The sequence below is a fragment of the Solanum tuberosum genome, unplaced genomic scaffold (assembly GCF_000226075.1).
Source record: "Solanum tuberosum cultivar DM 1-3 516 R44 unplaced genomic scaffold, SolTub_3.0 scf00029, whole genome shotgun sequence".
In the NCBI taxonomy this organism is placed as follows: Eukaryota; Viridiplantae; Streptophyta; class Magnoliopsida; order Solanales; family Solanaceae; genus Solanum; species Solanum tuberosum.
The window spans coordinates 38398-47944 of NW_006238955.1; positions in this window are offsets into that span (position 1 = coordinate 38398).

A 9547-nucleotide genomic window follows, 5' to 3' on the forward strand; every position below is an offset into this window, starting at 1 on the left:
GACTACATGACATTATTATTGCATTTGCATCGCATTTGACTTCATCTTTGTTTGTGGTGTGTGGATTTTACCTACTTGCTCCTCTTCATGTGATATATGATCTATTTGCTCTTATATGAGGATATGAGGTTGATGTTGAGATACTGTTGGATATATCTGTTGATTATGAATTGTGTAGTATAGGTTGTTGGTTCGCTGTTAGAATGAAGTTTCGGTGGTTCGATTGGGATTGAAAGGAGTTGTTTGTAGCTGCTAGTTTAGCTTAGTTTAGTGTTACTTGCGAGTACCTGTTGCTTTTGGTACTCACCCTTGCTTCTACACAGTTGTGTAAATTGACAGCTCTATCAGATCCGGCTTATTACTCATCTTCAGATTAGAGCTTCCAGACTTACTTGAGAGGTAGCGGTTCATTCCAGACGTGCCCTCAAGTTATCTATATTTACTGTTCTGTTCTATTCTAGAACTTTACTATGAGACTTGTATATTTTATTCAGATTCTGTATTAGAGGTTTGTACATGTGACAACCAATTCTGGGGTTATGTTGAGTTTATTTAAAGACTTCCGCTTATCTTTCTATCTTATTCTTGTTTATAAATTCTGTATCGTCGGGTTTTTGGGTGTTAGGCTGACGTGTCCGGTGGGGTTTGGGCACGTGCCATCACATCTGGTTTTGGGGTGTGACATTTATGCTCGGATAAAATATTATGGAAGGCGAAATACTTCCTTGCCTAAAGAACCCAGACTGCGGGGTTATCACCACTAAATCACGGTAGAGAAATTGAATTCGGTGTACACGAATGAGTTGAATGAGTCAGAACAGGAGAGGACTAGAGTAAATTTAACTGTTAGCGGAATGCACAGATAGATCCTTTGAGGGAGGTGAGTGAAGTGTCCACATGGTAGGCAAATCACCAATGTAACAATTTGAGTTCCTCACTATATTAATAAGAACATTGGAATGTGATTACAACTTTAGAATCGTAATTGCAATATTCAAACTAGTCGTTGGTACAAGCTAGAGAAATCACTCGTGAGACCAGAGTTTGAATTCAGGTAGTGCCCTATTTCATTGTTTTCATTTTAAGTTTAGCTTAGAGCTTATATTAGAGTCATTAATGACCAATCAAATACTACATTATCCGTTAATTGTTATTGAAAGTTTCTCTAACGGCGTAAATTAAAATAATATTAGCGCACCTCGATAATATTGATTCACCCAAAAGTCTTCAAATCATGAGTTGGCCTCTGAGCCTATATATACTATTTAATTAGGAGTATTAGTAAGTGGTGAGATATTCTATTATTTATACTATAATGATGAGACAATTTATTTTATATATATGATGGGGTGATACGAAATAACTAATTCCATCAGATTATTCCTATATATATAGAAAGAATAATATTGTCTATCACATCCTCATATCAACAACGTTCAAGGAGCATTGTAGAATATCTATGATTGTACATGGAGAATTATTTTATTTCTTATGCCCTGTATTAACGATGTTATTTCCTTTTTTCCTTAGTTATATGTATATGACTTGGTAGCTAAGATAAAGTATTGTGCTTTGTGTAAGTTGAAGGCAAAGTGTAATTTCTTTATAATATAATTGAGGAGATGGATCTTCAAACATAAATATGAAAACACTTTCAACATAAATTAACATTACAAAATCAAATTAAGGATATCAAACTCCACAACACCGTTATTGCAACACTAAAACAATGGCTACAAAAGAAGAACAATGAAAGGAAAGAGATAAAAAAAGATCATCGAACAAGGACTGCATCTCAATGAATCATAACAACAAATCTAGATACACAGACTAGTTTATTAGGTGAAGGAATATTGTTCGTACCTCATCGAACAATCAATAAATTTGACTTGACCTCCAATACTACCATCACAAGTAGTCATCAAATATCCTCTTGCAAGCCTTACACAAGTATCACAATCTGAATATTCTACATTTGAACTACAAGTAGCATGACCATAAGCTAAAGCATCATTAGGATAAGGAGATGTTATGTAATAATCATAACCTTGTTTTGGTGTCTCATTATTAATTCTATAAGAACATAAGACAAACTATCTGCAAATGGGCCATGTTTGTCATACATTTCACCATTGCATGTATGGTCCAATAATTTAGACTCTGGAAATTCACTTCTCACAAAACAATTTAAGTACCCCATGATTAAAATTACAATTTGGAATGTGGTTAGCACTCTAATTCTCAAAATTGAACTCATAGCAAGCTATATGTATGATGTATCTTCTATTTCTTTCTCTTTTTGTTACCAAATTGAGTTTAATTATTAACGACTTTTGTTTAAATAGATTTATCCATCCATTGATTTCTCCACCAATGAAAATTAAGTATTCCATAATTTGGTCTAACATGCTTATTGTAATTTTAAATTATTATATTACATACAATTACATATATGTTGTTGTTGCCGGCAAAATATATATTCTTTGCTTTGATATAAACCCTAATGTTTTCGTATAATTCTTCCAGGAAGAGGAATATTCATACAAATTAAAGAAATTGATGATTAATAGTACTGATCATGCAATGTTGGTTGAGTTAGTGTTTTTTTAGGCGACTGCAAACACTGCTACGTAAGGAAAACGGCTGACCTAGGGTTTCCTTCCTAGCGAGCAGCTGCGCAGCTCTCATGGCTGCTACGGCCACTGGACGGCCTCCTTTCGAGGCTGTCCAGCCCTCCCCACCACCCCAAACCACCACATATGCCATCCTTTTCAATTTCAATACTATAAATCCTAAACAATCTGCTCTAATTAACTCAAAAACAATCGCAAAATCAATCGAAATAATTCATGGAGAACCTACTATCACGTTTTCAATGGAGGAAAGGCAAGACTTTATGATTGAAGAGGGATTGCATCAAGCAATGGTGTTTAAATTATCCCATGGTGCGCCAAATTTGAAGGTATTAAGGTCAATTTTACCAAAACATCTTGGTACCAAGGACAATTGTTTAATTGACTTACTGGCTCCAAGACAACTTTTGTTGAGATTTGATCAATATGAAGATTATGTACTAGCTTTATCGCGCTCAGTTAATTATCTTCTCTACAATGGAGAGGAGCACCAATGTAGGGTTTTCCATTGTCCATTGGATATAATCCTAAGGAGGAAACGACGTTAGCTATGGTTTGAATTTCTTTACCAAACTTATCTCCAGATTTGTTTGCAAAGAAGTCTCTGTTGTCTATAGCATCGGCAGTTGGGAAACCAATAGCTATAGATAAAGCTACTCAAATCAAGTCAAGACCTAGCACAGCTAGGGTCAAGGTTATACTTGATCTAATGGAAAAACTTCCAAATCGTATAAGATTGCAGTTTGTGGATGGAAAATCTGGTAAGCTGATTGAGGTTTTACATGAGATTGTATATGATAATCTACCTTTGTATTGCAATTATTGTAAGCACCAAGGTCATGATGAAGATAGTTGTCGTTTGATCCTGAAAAGAAATCAAAATAACCAACAAATTGATGATACCATTGAAGTTGCTTCAAAAGGTACTATAGATAGTGAAAAGTATCAAGGTGATGCGTGAAAAATACTAAATGAAAAAAAAAAGGTTGTAGATGTCGATCAAAGTAAAGCTACTTCTTTAGATCGACAATTGGTTGTTGTCACTTCTGAGCAAAATCGTGCACACTCAATGGATGTTGTTACAAGTAATATTGGTGTCCAAACAACTAGCGAAAACAAAGGGGAAATGCCAAAAGTTGGGGTTGATGCGCCGCGAGTTGGTTCAGGCCAACAAATAATGGATTCAGGACACGAACTAATGGATACATCTAATGTTGAAGATGCTGAAAATTCTGGGCAGCATGTTTTGAAAGTTGAAATCAAGAATGCAACTAAAAATTGGACACTGGTTGCACACAAAAATTCAACTAGTAATCGAAACCTTTCCCCGACTAGTCAAAATAATTCTCCATGTAGTGAAAATGGTGCGACTGAAAATTTTCATGACAGTGAAAAGAGGCAAGATATTAGTAATGCCTCAAGAGACCTATTATGTTCGAATAGCTTTGATGCTTTATCAAAGACTACTGGAAAGCAAGTAAAGTTAACAGAGAACGATAACGATTTGATCCAAGAAAAGCAGGTCTCACCACCTACTTTGAATAGCAAATTAAGTTCAGAAGCTCCCGTATTTGTGCCTAAATGTGTGATTGCAAAGAAGAATGAGTCAAGGGCCTTAGTGTCAAATACAATTGATTTGGGTGAGGATTCTCTTGATGAAGATGAGAAAGACAATATGCTTGATTTGGGCGAGGATTCTCTTGATGAAGATGAGGAAGATATGCTGGACATATGCTTTGATAGAGTGGCTAGGGAAGGAAATATATCACCTAGGCAACAAAGAAGTGGAAGCAACAAAAGCAAAAAGAAGACACATGGAAGGCAACATAGTTGGGACGGTAAAATGACTGAGGAGTTTATTCCAAGGCACCTACCGTTGCGACAGGCAAAGCAGAACCATTTGACAGTATCAATAGGTTCAACAAGATACAATAAATCCATAAAGAAAGTATGAATTATCAAGTGTTGTTGGATAGATTTGAAGAAGAAGACAAGAGAAAAAAATACTTCAAGTTACTTTTGATGGGCAATCAATCTTTTTTAATTCATGCGTTTGTAATAGAAAGTTTGATATATCACCTAGGCAACAAAGAAGTGGAAGCAACAAAAGCAAAAAGAAGACATATGGAAGGCAACATAGTTGGGACGGTAAAATGACTGAGGAGTTTGTTCCAAGGCACCTACCGATGTGACAGGCAAAGCAGAACCATTTGACAGTATCAATAGGTTCAACAAGATACAATAAATCCATAAAGAAAGTATGAATTATCAAGGATAAGTTTGAAGAAGAAGACAAGAGAAAAATACTTCAAGTTACTTCTGATGGGCAATCAATCTTTTTTAATTCATGCGTTTGTAATAGAAAGTTTGAGGTTGATAACTCAACTTTCTTCTTGATTGGCATATTTTTACATTAATTTAGCATCCTCATTTGTAATATCATCATGAAGTGTATTAGAAAACTCTGTGGTGATCAGAAAATACTTAGTTCTCTCTAGCTCTTATTTTCTTCATGCTTATTAGGTAGTAGACATTAGGTACTTCATTGAGATTAGTAAGGTAAGACCTAGCCCCCCTTGCTTGCACTTATCCTTATTGATATTTTTTATGTTTAATAAAAGGCCACTAGAAACTGTCTAGTGGTAAATTTGCGGAATAAATAAATAAATAAAATCATGCAATGTTATTACTTATTATTGATATAACAAAGTGTTGGAATGTATGCTTCCACCAGTGATCACAGGACCAGGCCTCCAGACAGAATAAAGTGCGGAAAATAAATAACTCAACGTAAATCAGGCACAATGATTTTACGTGAAAACCCCCTTGCTCAAGGGCGGTGAAAACCACGACTTGTACTCACATGATTTCAATCCAAACTCCATTTCATTCAAACGAAGCAAAGTTTCAAAGTACAAACTCTTGCAACCTAGGAATTAACACTCTTTAATCCCTTCCCCCTTACAGTAGCAACTCTACTACAAAGGAAACTAAGCAATAATCCTATTTTCTACTAAACCAACTAGCTCTAGTTGATCTAGACTTAATTAAGAATCCCACAAGGCTAACTCTAGCCACCAACTCCGATCTCCAAGATAGGAGCTAAACAAGAAGCAACTCTGCTGCACCCAAACATCAATTAACTCTAGTTGACACTCCTAGGCAGCTCTACCCAAGAGAACATCAAAACAATGATGTAAAAAGGCTTGACTAAAACATAGATGATTCGACTAACTTACTCTAGTTAATACGAATCAACCTAAAGACTTAGACAAGCAACTGATCTACTATCCTTTATAACTTAGGAGTAGATTCACAATGTAAGCACATAAGACACAAAGCTCAATATACAACAAATACGCTTCAGCACTCCATCAGGTCCCTTGTGATATGAGCAGTGTTCTTCCTTGAAGGTGACCTTCTCTTTGTAAGCTTATGAATTTTTAGAAATTCAAATTTTTGTTTGCCAAATCTTCGTTTGTGTCTTGTGAGAAGAGACTTTATCAAATGGACACAAACCTCTTGGGATGACACCATTGGTTGAGAACCTGCTTCTCTAAAAAGCTGTGCACCAACCATGTCAGATGTGACAACTTTTGGACAGCTGTCTTTTCATCTTTTTCATGTACGCAGTCTTTCCAGGACCAGGTCCTTGCATTGTGTTCTTTGTGAGTTCTTGAAAAGACTTACTATCTCTCTCTCTTTTCGAATGAATAATGTTGTATATATCAATCACCAACCAGAGTTTTGACCACTGAAATACACAACCTTGTCCGCCCTTCTTATTGGTGGAGTACACTGCACTTTTCACCAACCAACCTGACAAGGCAACCTTACAGATGTACACCATTTGAATCAGGACGAGAGCACTCTGCCAGGGACGGGGTCCCTGCATTTGTGAGGATCATCAAAATACATAGAATATAACACAAAGAACTTCAATTGAGGCGGAGACCGAGTTTGAAGTTTATGAATTATTGTTAGGTTCTAAATTAATAATTTAGATATATTCAATGAATTCTTTAATATAAATATAGAGTTTGAACCAAAGCTGCTAGGTTCAGTCAAATCTAAGGGTTAGCTTCACCCTCTTGAGATACTCTATGGGTGCATTCGATTTTACGTACATTTTTTTTTACTTGAACTAGATTATGAAAATCTGCATTCGATATATACTACACAAATTTAATTTGGTTCTGATTTGATTTTTTCGATTCGATTTTTTTTAGGTAATCATAGTTTGTCATGTGTTAGTTCTCAATTAGAACCTTTAAGTAATCAGTAGTATGTGTTTTTTTAAGACACTTAATTGACATGCATGGTGTAATTGCTACTAAATTGTGAAATCAAATTTGTTAATGTGTTTTAGAAAATCTTTTGTTTTTTCTAATATGATTTATGAAACAATTTATTTTAGTTTTTTTTTTTAATTTCGATTCTTTTTGGAACACCTAATTTTTATCTGGATTTCCAAGGTTGCGATTAATAAAAAAATTAGCTCTAGGTGAAGTTCATAATTATAATCAAATAATTCGATGGGTAAGCTTTTAGACAATTGAGACAAAAGTCGATATCCAATATTATAAAATAATTACTTTTCTCCGTTTCAATGTGTTTGTCAAACTTTTTTTTAGTCTGATTAAAAAATAATATTTTTTTTAGCAATTCTTTGATTTCACCTCTACATATATATTGTAACATCCGGCAAATTGAAATAACTAAGAAGAGGCTTAGAATTTGAAAATTTTCATTTTTGGAAAGAATTTGAAAATTCTGGAAAATTTTGGCCAAGTATGGAAAAGGTGAGTTTTTGGCCAACTTTGAACAGCCATAACTTTTAGCTCAGGATGAGTTAGGTGTAGTTCCGGTTTATGGTTGCATAGCTCGTGGAATGGTCTTTCCAACACCACCGAATTGGCTCGATTCCGAGTTCAGATGAGCGAGTTATGTCCTTTGAAAGTTGGGCAGTTGGCAGGGGATCCGCCCGGAATTTAAGGGTCATTTTGGTCTTTTCACAAATCAATTCTTTTGGGGTTATATTGATGTGTTAGGCTGATTTGTGGATCATTTTTAGTTCCATTTTAAAAGAGTTAGGATTAGGGTTTTTGAGTGAAGAAGAGAAGAAGAGTGAAGAAGAGAAGAAGAAGAGGAGATCAAGGAGTTTTCGACAAAGATCGTCGTGGAAATCGTCGGGGGTGATCCCTACTAGGTATGTGAGTAGTTAGTGTGGGTTGATTCCTTTCCCCCACACACCAAGCCCCTTTTATTTTGAGAAAAGATTGATTGTGTTGTTTGGAGTTGTTGGTTGTGTTGTTGATGTTGTTGTTGGTATTGTTGAAATCCCTTGTGATTTGGGACATGTTTCCGGTTGTGTTTTGAGTTGTAATCCATGGTATGTTGAGGGATATGATGATCCTTAGTGTTTGGGGTTGAAGCCCTTGAAGTAAGGGTGGTTTAGAGTTGGCAAAACAAGGGAGAAAAGTCGAGTTTCTGGGCAAGGGGGTTGGCGCGTCGCGCCTGCCAGCACGCCCCAAAAGGGATTCTGAAGTTCCCCCCTTGGGGCGGCGCGCTTCTCAGAGCGCCAGCAGGCCCCCTTTGAAGTTTTGTGGCTGGCGCTCCGCGCCTTGCAAAGCGCCAAGGACACCAAGTGTCCCTTTTCATTTCACACCTTCCCATGCATGTTCCTTGGTATTGTACCTATGTTTTATGGTTGTTTCGAACACTCTAAGGTACATTTAAACCTCCCGAACTCATTCGTAACGTGTGATCAAACACCTTGATTCCATAAATCCAATTCAAGGAGAGTTAGCTTCCAAGTCAAGTGAAGTTAGGAGTCAAGTGAAGTTAGAAGTCAAGTGAAGTTAAGAGTTAAGTTCAAGAGTTAACAAGTAAGTCAAACAAGTTCTTAAGGTTGTTCAAGAGTCTTTATTGAACATTTTAACTTCATTTTAAGATTCTAGTTTCAAGTCAAGTAAAGAGCTTAGAGTTTCAAGCTAAGTAAGAGGTCTCAAGTTTCAAGTTGAATCAAGAGTTTAAAGTTGAGTTCATTTCTCAAAAGTTATTAGGGAACTATGTATTTCCAAAGAAGTTTCTAAATGTTCTTTTACATTTGAGTAAGAAAGGAACTATGTTTCCAAAAGAACCTTGGTGCTAGTTTTAAAAAAAAAGGAACTATGATCCCAAAAGAGCCTTTGGGCTAGATTTTGAGTAATTATCTCAATTAAAGAAAGTTGTGTTTAAAACACTTATGAGCTAAAGCATTTTTGGGAGTAGTATCGAGCACCGAGTTGGGGGAGCGTTCAAGGAAACCCACAGCCCCCCCTAGAACCATGTTAGCCACCATGGGTAGAAAAGGATCATACTTTTTAGATGAATCCTTTTCCAGATAGACTAGTGGATCCATTAGGCAGTTCAGGTCTTATATCTTTGGCCGGGTATAAGATGCTCTGGAAGCGTGAGGTCGATCGCTGTATCATCACTATAGCTCCATGTGATGGTTGTCGGTTAGAGAAACTCCCACAACAGTTATTATATTTTTTATACACAGAAAGTACCGCTCCGCGCCTTGCAAAGCGCCAAGGACACCAAGTGTCCCTTTTCATTTCATACCTTCCCATGCATGTTCCTTGGTATTGTACCTATGTTTTATGGTTGTTTCCAACACTCTAAGGTACATTTAAACCTCCCGAACTCATCCGTAACATGTGATCAAACACTTTGAATTCATAATTCAATTCAAGGAGGGTTAGAAGTCAAGTGAAGTTAGAAGTCAAGTGAAGTTAAGAGTTAAGTTCAAGAGTTAAGAAGTAAGTCAAGCAAGTTCTTAAGGTTGTTCAAGAGTCTTTATTGAACGTTTTAACTTCATTTTAAGACTCAAGTTTCAAGTCAAGCAAAGAGCTTAGAGTTTCAAGCTA